Raw genomic sequence first — 9689 nt, 5'->3', positions numbered from 1 at the left:
CGGCTTTGCTGGTCTTATTTTACCATTGTCGAAATGTCTTGTAACTGGGATTCCGAGTATGATCGGGTCTTCCTGGGAGAAGGAATATCCTTCGTTGACCGTGAGAGCTTGTGATGGGCTAAGTTGGGACACCCCTGCAGGGTATAAACTTTCGAAAGCCGTGCCCGTGGTTATGTGGCATATGGGAATTTGTTAATGTCCGGTTGTAGAGAACTTGACACTTAACCTAATTAAAATGCATCAACCGCGTGTGTAGCCATGAAGGTCTCTTCTCGGCGGAGTCCGGGAAGTGAACACGGTTCTTGTGTTATGCTTGAACGTAAGTAGTTTTAGGATCACTTCTTGATCACCTCTAGTTCACGACCGTTGCGTTGCTTCTCTTCTTGCTCTCTTTTGCGTAAGTTAGCCACCATATATGCTTAGTGCTTGCTGCAGCTCCACCTCATTACCCCTTTCCTACCCATAAGCTCAAATAGTCTTGATCTCGCGGGTGTGAGATTGCTGACTCCACGTGGCTCACAGATACTTCCAAACAGTTGCAGGTGTCGACGATACCAGTGTAGATGACGAAACCTAGCTCAAGTGGGAGCTCGATGAAGATCTTGATCGTTGTTTTGTTTCGTTTCCTGTTGATCAGTAGTGGAGCCCAGTTGGGACGATCGGGAATCTAGCATTTGGGGTTTTCTTCTTTTATTTTGGTTCCGTAGTCGGACCTTGATTGTATTCTGGATGATGTATGTTTAACTTGTATTTGTGTGAAGTGGCGATTGTAAGCCAACTCTTTATCCCTTTCTTACTCAGTACATGGGATTGTGTGAAGATTACCCCTCGTGCGACAAACCTACCATGCGACTATGCCTCTAAGTCGTGCCCCGACACGTGGGAGATATAGCCGCATTGTGGGTGTTACAGCAGCCTGCCCGTCCGTGGGTGCGCGGCGAGCGTGAGACGATGAGCCGGTCGGAGTCAACAACGGGGTGGCGTTGTGGCCGTCCCGCCGCACGAAGGGGTGCAGTGATGATGGTTGCTGATCATTTGCTGCCGGGCCGGTAGCGGCGTTGGCAACAAGAGACGGAGAACGACGGGGAGGCCCGCTGACAGGGGCTGTCTGAGCGACACGGGCGGCGAGGGAGGCCCGGCGCTCGGCGCGGGCTTGACGCGCGTCTGACATGGATGCGGTGGAGCGGTGGAACACGGATCAACGGAAGGAAAGCTTCAGCGCACCCCTACCTGGCGCCCCAAATGTCGGATTTTGGGTTCTGGCAAAACCCTTGAGGTTCGAACACTGGAGTGCGCATGAAGATCTCTCCTCCCTCTAGCTCACGCCCTCACCACAATCTCAAGGTTCAGCGCGTCGAACTCGCAGAACAAAGGGACACCAGATTTACACTGGTTCGGACCACTGATGTGGTGTAATACCCTACTCCAGTGTGGTGTGGTGGATTGCCTCTTGGGCTGAGGATGAACAGTTACAAGGTAAGAACAACCTCCCGAGGAGAGGTGCTCTTGTGCTTGGTGAGTGTGGTGGCCTTGGTGGAATGGATCCGGTCCAAGATGAGATGCCTCCCTACGGTGGTGGCTAGTCCTATATATAGAGGCTCGGGTCCTCTTCCCAAATATTAGGCGGGAAGGGATCCCACAATGGCCAATTTGAAGGGGGACAGCTAGTACGAGCTATCCTGACAAAAGATGGTCTTCGCCTGCCAAAGGCTCTGGTGGTGGCGCCGTCCTGGGCTCCACGGTGACCTCCGTCCCGCCGTCCTGCTGGTCTTGGTCTCGTTGCACCGATATGGAAACCTTTGCCTGATGCATCGGGACTCCTCGCCTGCACCTGTCCCTTTAGCACCAAAGAGGAAATGAGGACACTGTGCGCTGGCGCCCGCCTGGTGCCCGCCTGGCCTTGGTCGTCATGGCTTGCGTCACAGGAACCTCGCGAGGTGCCTCTTGCCTTGACCTCTCCGCCCCTCGCGAGCAAGCCTAGTGAGGTCGCCCCCAAGGAGGTCTTGCGTCGTCCGCCTCGCGAGGCTCGGCCCCTCGCAAGGGTCTTGAGTATTTGCTAGTGAAGATGGGTCGTACGGGGCCGCTGGCGGAGCCACACAGTGGGCCGCAGGCAGGCAAGTCTGGGGACCCCCGTTCCCAGGACGCCGACAGTAGCCGCTGGGCCCAAGGCACGCTCAGACATGGCTTCGAGACGAAGCCAAGGGGCAAATGCGGAGCGCCGCGGGCCCCAACAGCCTGTGGCCTCGGTTGACGTGTGGCGATTAATGAGACGTGGACGTCTCCGCTTCCCCATGTCGCCTCGGCAACTGCCCGACTTGACGAGTCCCTACTGCATGCAGAAAAAAGGTCATTAATCGTGGAGGCTGGCGGTTGGCATCCTCTTGGCTATAAATGGGAAGGGGGAGCGGAGCCCCCGCCACCCATCTCTTCCTTCGCTCCTCCTGCTTCTTCCTCTTCCTTGCTTTGCTGCTGCACCACGTCTCCCATGGCGCTAATTCGGAGGTTCTCGGCCGCAGAGAAGGGAAAAAAACCTTGACAAGCCTGGGCCACTTCCGCCAAAGAAGAGGCTGGCCCACCGCCGCGACATAATCGTGAGGCCAGAGGTGTCGAGGCCTTGGTGCGAGCGGCCACCTCTCGGGTATCCGCTGCCTCTGTACGCCCAAGACGAGGGCTCCGGAGGGAGATGCAGCAAGCGGCGCCGCCCACGCCGTGGCTGTGGTCGCCGCGCCGTGGTGACACACGCCGTTGCCCCAGGAGCCCATGCCGCGGACTCCTCGCATGAACTTGTGATGTGGGCGGCGATGCCTCCGCACACTTGGATTCGCTTCCCAAAGTTCTTCTCCGTCGAGATGCCGCGGAGGGGCCCCCTCGAGCTTTGGCTGCAGCACGCCGACTATGACCCCCTCTATCCAGTAAACCAACTCAAACATATTTTTGAAAGATTAAAATTTGAATTCAAACAGATTTGATTTTGAACTTCTTTTGATCATAACTTGAGTTTCGTAACTTAGATTTAGTTGATTCTTTTTGCAAATTGAAGCTCTTGACCTAAACTTTCTGTTAAGACCTAATCCACATAATTTAGGTATTGTTGAAAATTGTTTTCTGTTCGCAACAGTTATTTGCTTGTTTTCGAAGTTTTCCGAGATCTTTTGTTTGCATCTTCGTGCTTGAGTGCTTATGTATGCTATTGTTTATCTACGATAGATTTTCTGGAGTGCGAAGCTTGGTACTACGAATCTCTAGAGTTTACCGATCGTCAGCAAGGCAAGTTACACTTTGATCATACTTTTTCATACCTAGTTTTATTATGCATTAGTTATAGCCTCAAAGATTGCATGAGTAGGATTGGGAACATGTGGTTATTGCTATGTAGTTCATAAGGTAGGAACCTATTACCTTTGATCACCTCAGGAATATACGTTATGCTCATATTGCTTAGCCATGCTCGTAGACGGGGATTGGTTTGTGAGAATCATGCAAGTTGTGAGAGTTGATAACTAAGGATAACTTAAGGTGGCAACTTTAATACACATCTGGGTGGAGTGGTTGCGGGCACCTGGAGGATCTAGTGTTGTCCTAGGAGATCCTGGAGTACCCATGTGATCATCCTATGGAATGCCACCCAGGCTCAAAGGGATCATATAATTATTCATGCCTAGAAACTTCCGTGTGCAGCCACAAGCCATTATGGGCTCTGGCATAGTTGAGTAAGTTGTGTGACCTCTTTCAGTGGTGGACTAGCAGATGTAGGGGAAAGTAGGTGTACCGGTCTACGCAGAGTAAAGAGTTAATGCTTCAGAAAGACTGTGTCTCGATCTTCCGATCATGGAGGTGGTCGAGTCTTGTGGGGAAAAATGCACAACCTCTGCAGAGTGTACAAACTAATCATGATTAGCCATGTCCCCGGTTATGGACATCTTGAGTATCTAGAAGTAAATTATTTGTTGATCTCATCATTTTGTTTAATGAAATTGTTAGGTTAATATTTATACTTGGTAATTTGGGATTGAGTTGGAGGAACCTTCTCAATTTGGTATAAACTTGGTAGTAAATAAAATGTATTCCTTTGTTGTAGGGAAAAATTAGCTTTATGAAAAATTAAACTTAGAGCCTCCACCAGCCAATATGCATGTAGTGATAGATGTTATTCATTATTGCTCTATAGTGTGATCTTGCCAGCATATTCCATGTGCTGACCTACACGGCTGCAACGTCTCATGTTGCAAAATTTTCAGGCGAGGATTAAGGTGCGATAGGTCGTTGTCGTGCACTCAGTTTTGCCGTTGGGTTGGATGGACTCATTTATCTTTGAAGCTTCCGCAGTTATTTTATTTAGTTGGCCTTCAGCCATATTTATGTAATAAATACTCTTTATGAGGGCCTCGATGTAATAAGTGTGTGATTGAATTCTGTTATAAATCCTCGAGTACTGTGTGTGTCAGCATACTGATCTAGGGACGACACTTAAGCACAGATACTTCGATCCATTGGGATCGGGTTGCTATAGCGCACCATAAGGGGGGAGTCCTCCTCTCTCCCCTAAGGCCCATAGTGGCCCATGACTTTCCCCGGGGGGTTCCAGTAACCTCCCAATACTCCGACAAATACTCAAAATGATCCGGAATCGTTCCGGTGTCCAAATACTATCGTCCAATATATCAATCTTTACCTCTCGACCATTTCGAGACTCCTTGTCATGTCCGTGATCTCATCCGGGACTCCGAACAATCTTCAGTCACCAAAACACATAACTCATAATACAAATCGTCATCGAACGTTAAGCGTGCGGACCGTACGGGTTCAAGAACTATGTAGACATGGCCGGGACACATCTCTAGTCAATAACCAACATCGGAACCTGGATTCTCATATTGGTTCCTACATATTCTACGTAGATCGTTATCGGTCAAACCGCAATGACAACATACGTCATTCCCTTTGTCATCGGTATGTTACTTGCCCGAGATTCGATCATCGGTATCCTCATACCTAGTTCAATATCGTTACCGGCAAGTCTCTTTACTCGTTCCGTAATGCATCATCCCACAACTAACTCATTAGTCACATTACTTGCAAGGCTTATTGTGATGTGCATTATCGAGAGGGCCCAGAGATACCTCTCCAATACTCGGAGTGACAAATCCTAATCTTGATCTATGCCAACCCAACAAACACCTTCGGAGATACCTGTAGAGCATCTTTATAATCACCCAGTTACATTGTGACGTTTGATAGCTCACAAGGTATTCCTCCATGAAAGTGCAACTATCCCTGGGTGGTTTTGGTAATTCCTAACAACATATAGCTCATTGAGCTAATGCTATTTGAAGATAAATATTTCAGGAAAGCTCAATGATTGGCATGGCATGGATTAGAAAGTGGACCCCTCAAAATGCTAAGGACAAAAGATTGGCTCAAGCTCAAAGCACAAGACTCTACATCTTACTTTTAGTGATCCATGATCACATTGAGTCCATAGGAAAAGCCAATACTATTAAAAGGGGGTGAGGTGTTGCTTAATGAGTTACTTGCTCAAAATGCTTAGTGATATGCTCCAAAAACCCTCAACTTATTTCTCATATCCACATATGTCCCAAACCAAAGTCAAACTTGGCCCTACTGAAATCTTCTATCCGGCGCCACCGATTTCACTTGACATAGCCACTGCCAGAAACCCTAGTCACTTTGGTCTCACCGATAGGGATCTCGGTCTCACCGAGATGGGATTGCAAACTCTCTATTTCCCTTCGTAATGTTTCAGTCCAATCGAGATGAGCGATCAGTCTAACCGAGATTGCAATGCAAACTCTCTGTTTCCCCTTCGTAACGTTTCAGTCTAACCGAGATGAGCGAATCGATCCCACCGATTTTGCCTGACCAACTCTCTGTTTGTCTATTATCGAAATCGGTCCCACTGAGTTTGTGTAATCGTTCTCACCGAGATTACGTTATGCCGTAACCCTAATGGAATCGGTCCCATCGAGTTGACACATCGGTCCCACCGAAATGCCTAACGGTCACGTTATGAACCAAATTGGTCTGACCGAGTTTTACGATTCGGTCCCACCGAGTTTGGTGATTTGTGTGTAACGGTTAGATTTTGTGTGGAGGCTATATATACCCCTCCAACCACTCTTCATTCACGGAGAGAGCCATCAGAATAGGCCTATACTTCCAACATACATTTTCTGAGAGAGAACCACCTACACTTGTGTTGAGGTCAAGATATTTCATTCCAACCACATAAATCTTGATTTGTAGCCTTCCCCAAGTTGCTTTCCACTCAAATCATATTTCTACCAAATCCAATCCTATGAGAGAGAGTTGAGTGTTGGGAAGACTATCATTTGAAGCACAAGAGAAAGGAGTTCATGATCAACACACTATCTATTACCTTTTGGAGAGTGGTGTCTCCTAGATTGGTTAGGTGTCACTTGGGAGCCTCTGTCAAGATTGTGGATTTGAACCAAGGAGTTTGTACGGGCAAGGAGATCGCCTACTTCGTGAAGATCTATCCTAGTGAGGAAAGTTCTTCGTGGGCTGAGGGAGTCCTGGGTTAGGGGGTATCCGGACAGCCGGACTATATCCTTTGGCCGGACTGTTGGACTATGAAGATACAAGATTCAAGACTTCGTATCGTGTCCAGATAGGACTCTACTTGGCGTGGAAGGCAATCTAGGCAATACGGATATGTATATCTCCTCCTTTGTAACCGACCTTGTGTAACCCTAGCCCCCTTCGGTGTCTATATAAACCGGAGGGTTTTAGTCCGTAGGACAAGATACAATCATACCATAGGCTAGCTTCTAGGGTTTAGCCTCTCTGATCTCGTGGTAGATCAACTCTTGTAATACTCATATCATCAAGAATAAATCAAGCAGGACGTAGGGTTTTACCTCCATCAAGAGGGCCCGAACCTGGGTAAAACATCGTGTCCCCTACCTCCTGTTACCATCCGCCTTAGACGCACAGTTCAGGACCCCCTACCCGAGATCCGCCGGTTTTGACACCGACATTGGTGCTTTCATTGAGAGTTCCTCTGTGTCGTCGCCGTTAGGCTTGATGGCTCCTACTATCATCGATAGCGATGTAGTCCAGGGTGAGACTTTTCTCCCCGGACAGATCTTTGTGTTCGGTGGCTTCGCACTGCGGGCCAACTCGCTTGGCCATCTGGAGCAGATCGAAAGTTACGCCCCTGGCCACGAGGTCAGGTTTGGAAGCTTAAATTACACGGCCAATATCCGCGGAGACTTGACCTTCGACGGATTCGAGCCCCTGCCTTGTGCGCCACGCGGTCACGATGAGTACGATTTAGCTCTACCATCGGACCGTATTCTGGAGATCGCCCAGGCAGCCGCTCCGAGCCTCAATTCGGAGCCAGTTGCGCCATCCATGGACGGGTGGATAGACCCCGTCACAGAGGCCGTATCCTCAGCGGCGATCGAGCCGAATATCGACCTTACCCTTCACGAGAGCCATGTTGCCAAATAGCCGGATCCTTCTCCGGCCACGAACTCCGAACCGCCTGCACCCGTTCCTATCGAATCCGATTGGGCACCGATCATGGAGTTTACCTCCGCGGATATTTTTCAGCACTCGCCCTTCGGTGACATACTGGACTCATTAAGGTCTCTCTCCTTGTCAGGAGGATCCTGGCCGAACTATGTCCGGCAGGATTGGGATGCGGATGACGAAGAAATTCGCCGCCCACCCACCACCCACTTAATAGCCACTGTCGACGACTTAACCAACATGCTCGACTTTGACTCCGAAGACATCGACGGTATGGACGACGATGCGGGAGACGAAGAGGAACCACTGCCCACAGGGCACTAGACAACCACCTCATCATACGATATATACATGGTGGACACACCCAAAGAAGGCAATGGCGACGAGACAACGGAGGATGACCCATCCAAGAAGCAACCCAAGCGCCGGCGTCAGCGGCGCCGCTCTAAGTTCCGCCAAGGCAAAAGTGGTGATACCGGCACAGGAGGTAATAGCACTCCGGACAGTGCCGAAGACGGCAACAATCCCCTCCAGCAAGATTTAGGGCAGGAGGATGGAGAAGCCAGCCCTCCAGAGAGAGCGGCAGATGGAGAGGTGAAGGATGACAATTACATGCCTCCCTCCGAAGACGAGGCAAGCCTCGACGATGACGAATTCGTCATGCCAGAGGATCCCGTCAAACAAGAGCGCTTCAAGCGCCGGCTTATAGCCACGACAAATAACCTAAAGAAAAAGCAGCAGCAGCTTCAAGCTGATGAAGATTTGCTAGCTGACAGATGGACTGAGGTCCTGGCGGCCGAGGAATATAAACTCGAATGCCCCTCCAAGAGTTACCCAAAGTGCAGGTTGCTACCCCGACTGGAGGAAGAAGCACCATCCCCGGCGTATGACGCGGCCGATCGGCCACCTCGCGGCCGCGACAGAGAGGCATTCCAGCCAAAAGCTCAGCCCGCACCCCGACGCCACTCAAATAAAAAGGCAGGGGGAAATACGCCAGACCTGCGAGACGTATTGGAGGACAAAGGAAAACACGCAAGATCGATCTACGGATCATGAGGGCGTGCCACTATGCGAGATGATAATCGTCACGCCGGATACAGTAAAAGTAAGTTTGGCCGGGCCGAACACAGCGGACAAGACTCATTTGAGCTACGTCGCGATATAGCCCAGTACAGAGGCACCGAACACCCCTTATGCTTCACAGACGAAGTAATGGATCATCAAATCCTAGAGGGTTTCAAACCCGTAAATATAGAATCATACGACGGCACAACAGATCCCGCGGTATGGATCAAGGATTTCCTCATGCACATCCACATGGCCCGCTGCGATGACCTACACGCCATCAAATACCTCCCACTCAAACTCAAAGGACCAGCTCGACATTGGCTCAACAGCTTGCCAGCAGAGTCCATTGGCTGTTGGGAAGATCTGGAAGCCGCATTCCTCGAGAACTTTCAGGGCACTTATGTTCGACCACCAGATGCCGATGACTTGAGCCACATAATTCAACAGCCAGAGGAATCGGCCAGGCAATTCTGGACATGGTTCCTAACAAATAAAAATCAAATCATCGACTGTCCGGATGCAGAGACCCTAGCAGGTTTCAAGCACAACATCCATGACGAGTGGCTCGCCAGGCACCTTGGTCAGGAAAAGCCGAAATCTATGGCAGCCCTCACGACACTCATGACCCACTTTTGTGCGGGAGAAGACAGCTGTCTGGCTCGCAGTAATAACATAACAAAGAACCATGGTACTTCGGATACCAAGGACGGCAATGGCAGGTCACGTCGCAACAAACATAAGCGTCGCATTAACAGCAAAAATACCGAGGATACGACAGTCAATGCCGGATTCAATGGCTCTAAACCCGGTCAGCGGAAAAAGCCATTCAAAAGAAGCACTCCGGGCCCGTCCAGTTTGGACCGTATACTCGATCGCTCGTGCCAAATACACGGCACCCCCGACAAGCCAGCCAACCACATCAACAAGGATTGTTGGGTGTTCAAGTAGGCCGACAAGATAAATGCCGAAAACAAAGATAAGGGGTCACATAGCGATGATGAGGAGGAGCCCCGGCAGCCGAACACCGGAGGACAGAAGAGGTTCCGCCCACAAGTGCGGACGGTGAACATGATATACGCAACCCACATCCCCAAGAGGGAGCGGAA

General features: G+C 50.1%; 1 long non-coding RNA gene across 1 annotated transcript; it reads left to right on the top strand.

The window, feature by feature from the left end:
• Window positions 1-2474: 2474 nt before the first annotated feature.
• LOC147976083 (uncharacterized) lies at window positions 2475-4425 on the top strand. Its single transcript, XR_015602115.1, has 3 exons — window positions 2475-2912; window positions 3208-3267; window positions 4239-4425. It is a non-coding gene; the product is annotated as an uncharacterized LOC147976083 (long non-coding RNA).
• Window positions 4426-9689: the final 5264 nt, after the last annotated feature.

The sequence above is a fragment of the Triticum urartu genome, chromosome 4A (assembly GCF_056163025.1).
Source record: "Triticum urartu cultivar PI428250 chromosome 4A, HENAU_Tu73, whole genome shotgun sequence".
NCBI lineage: Eukaryota > Viridiplantae > Streptophyta > Magnoliopsida > Poales > Poaceae > Triticum > Triticum urartu.
This window is presented reverse-complemented; position numbering and strand designations above follow the sequence as displayed.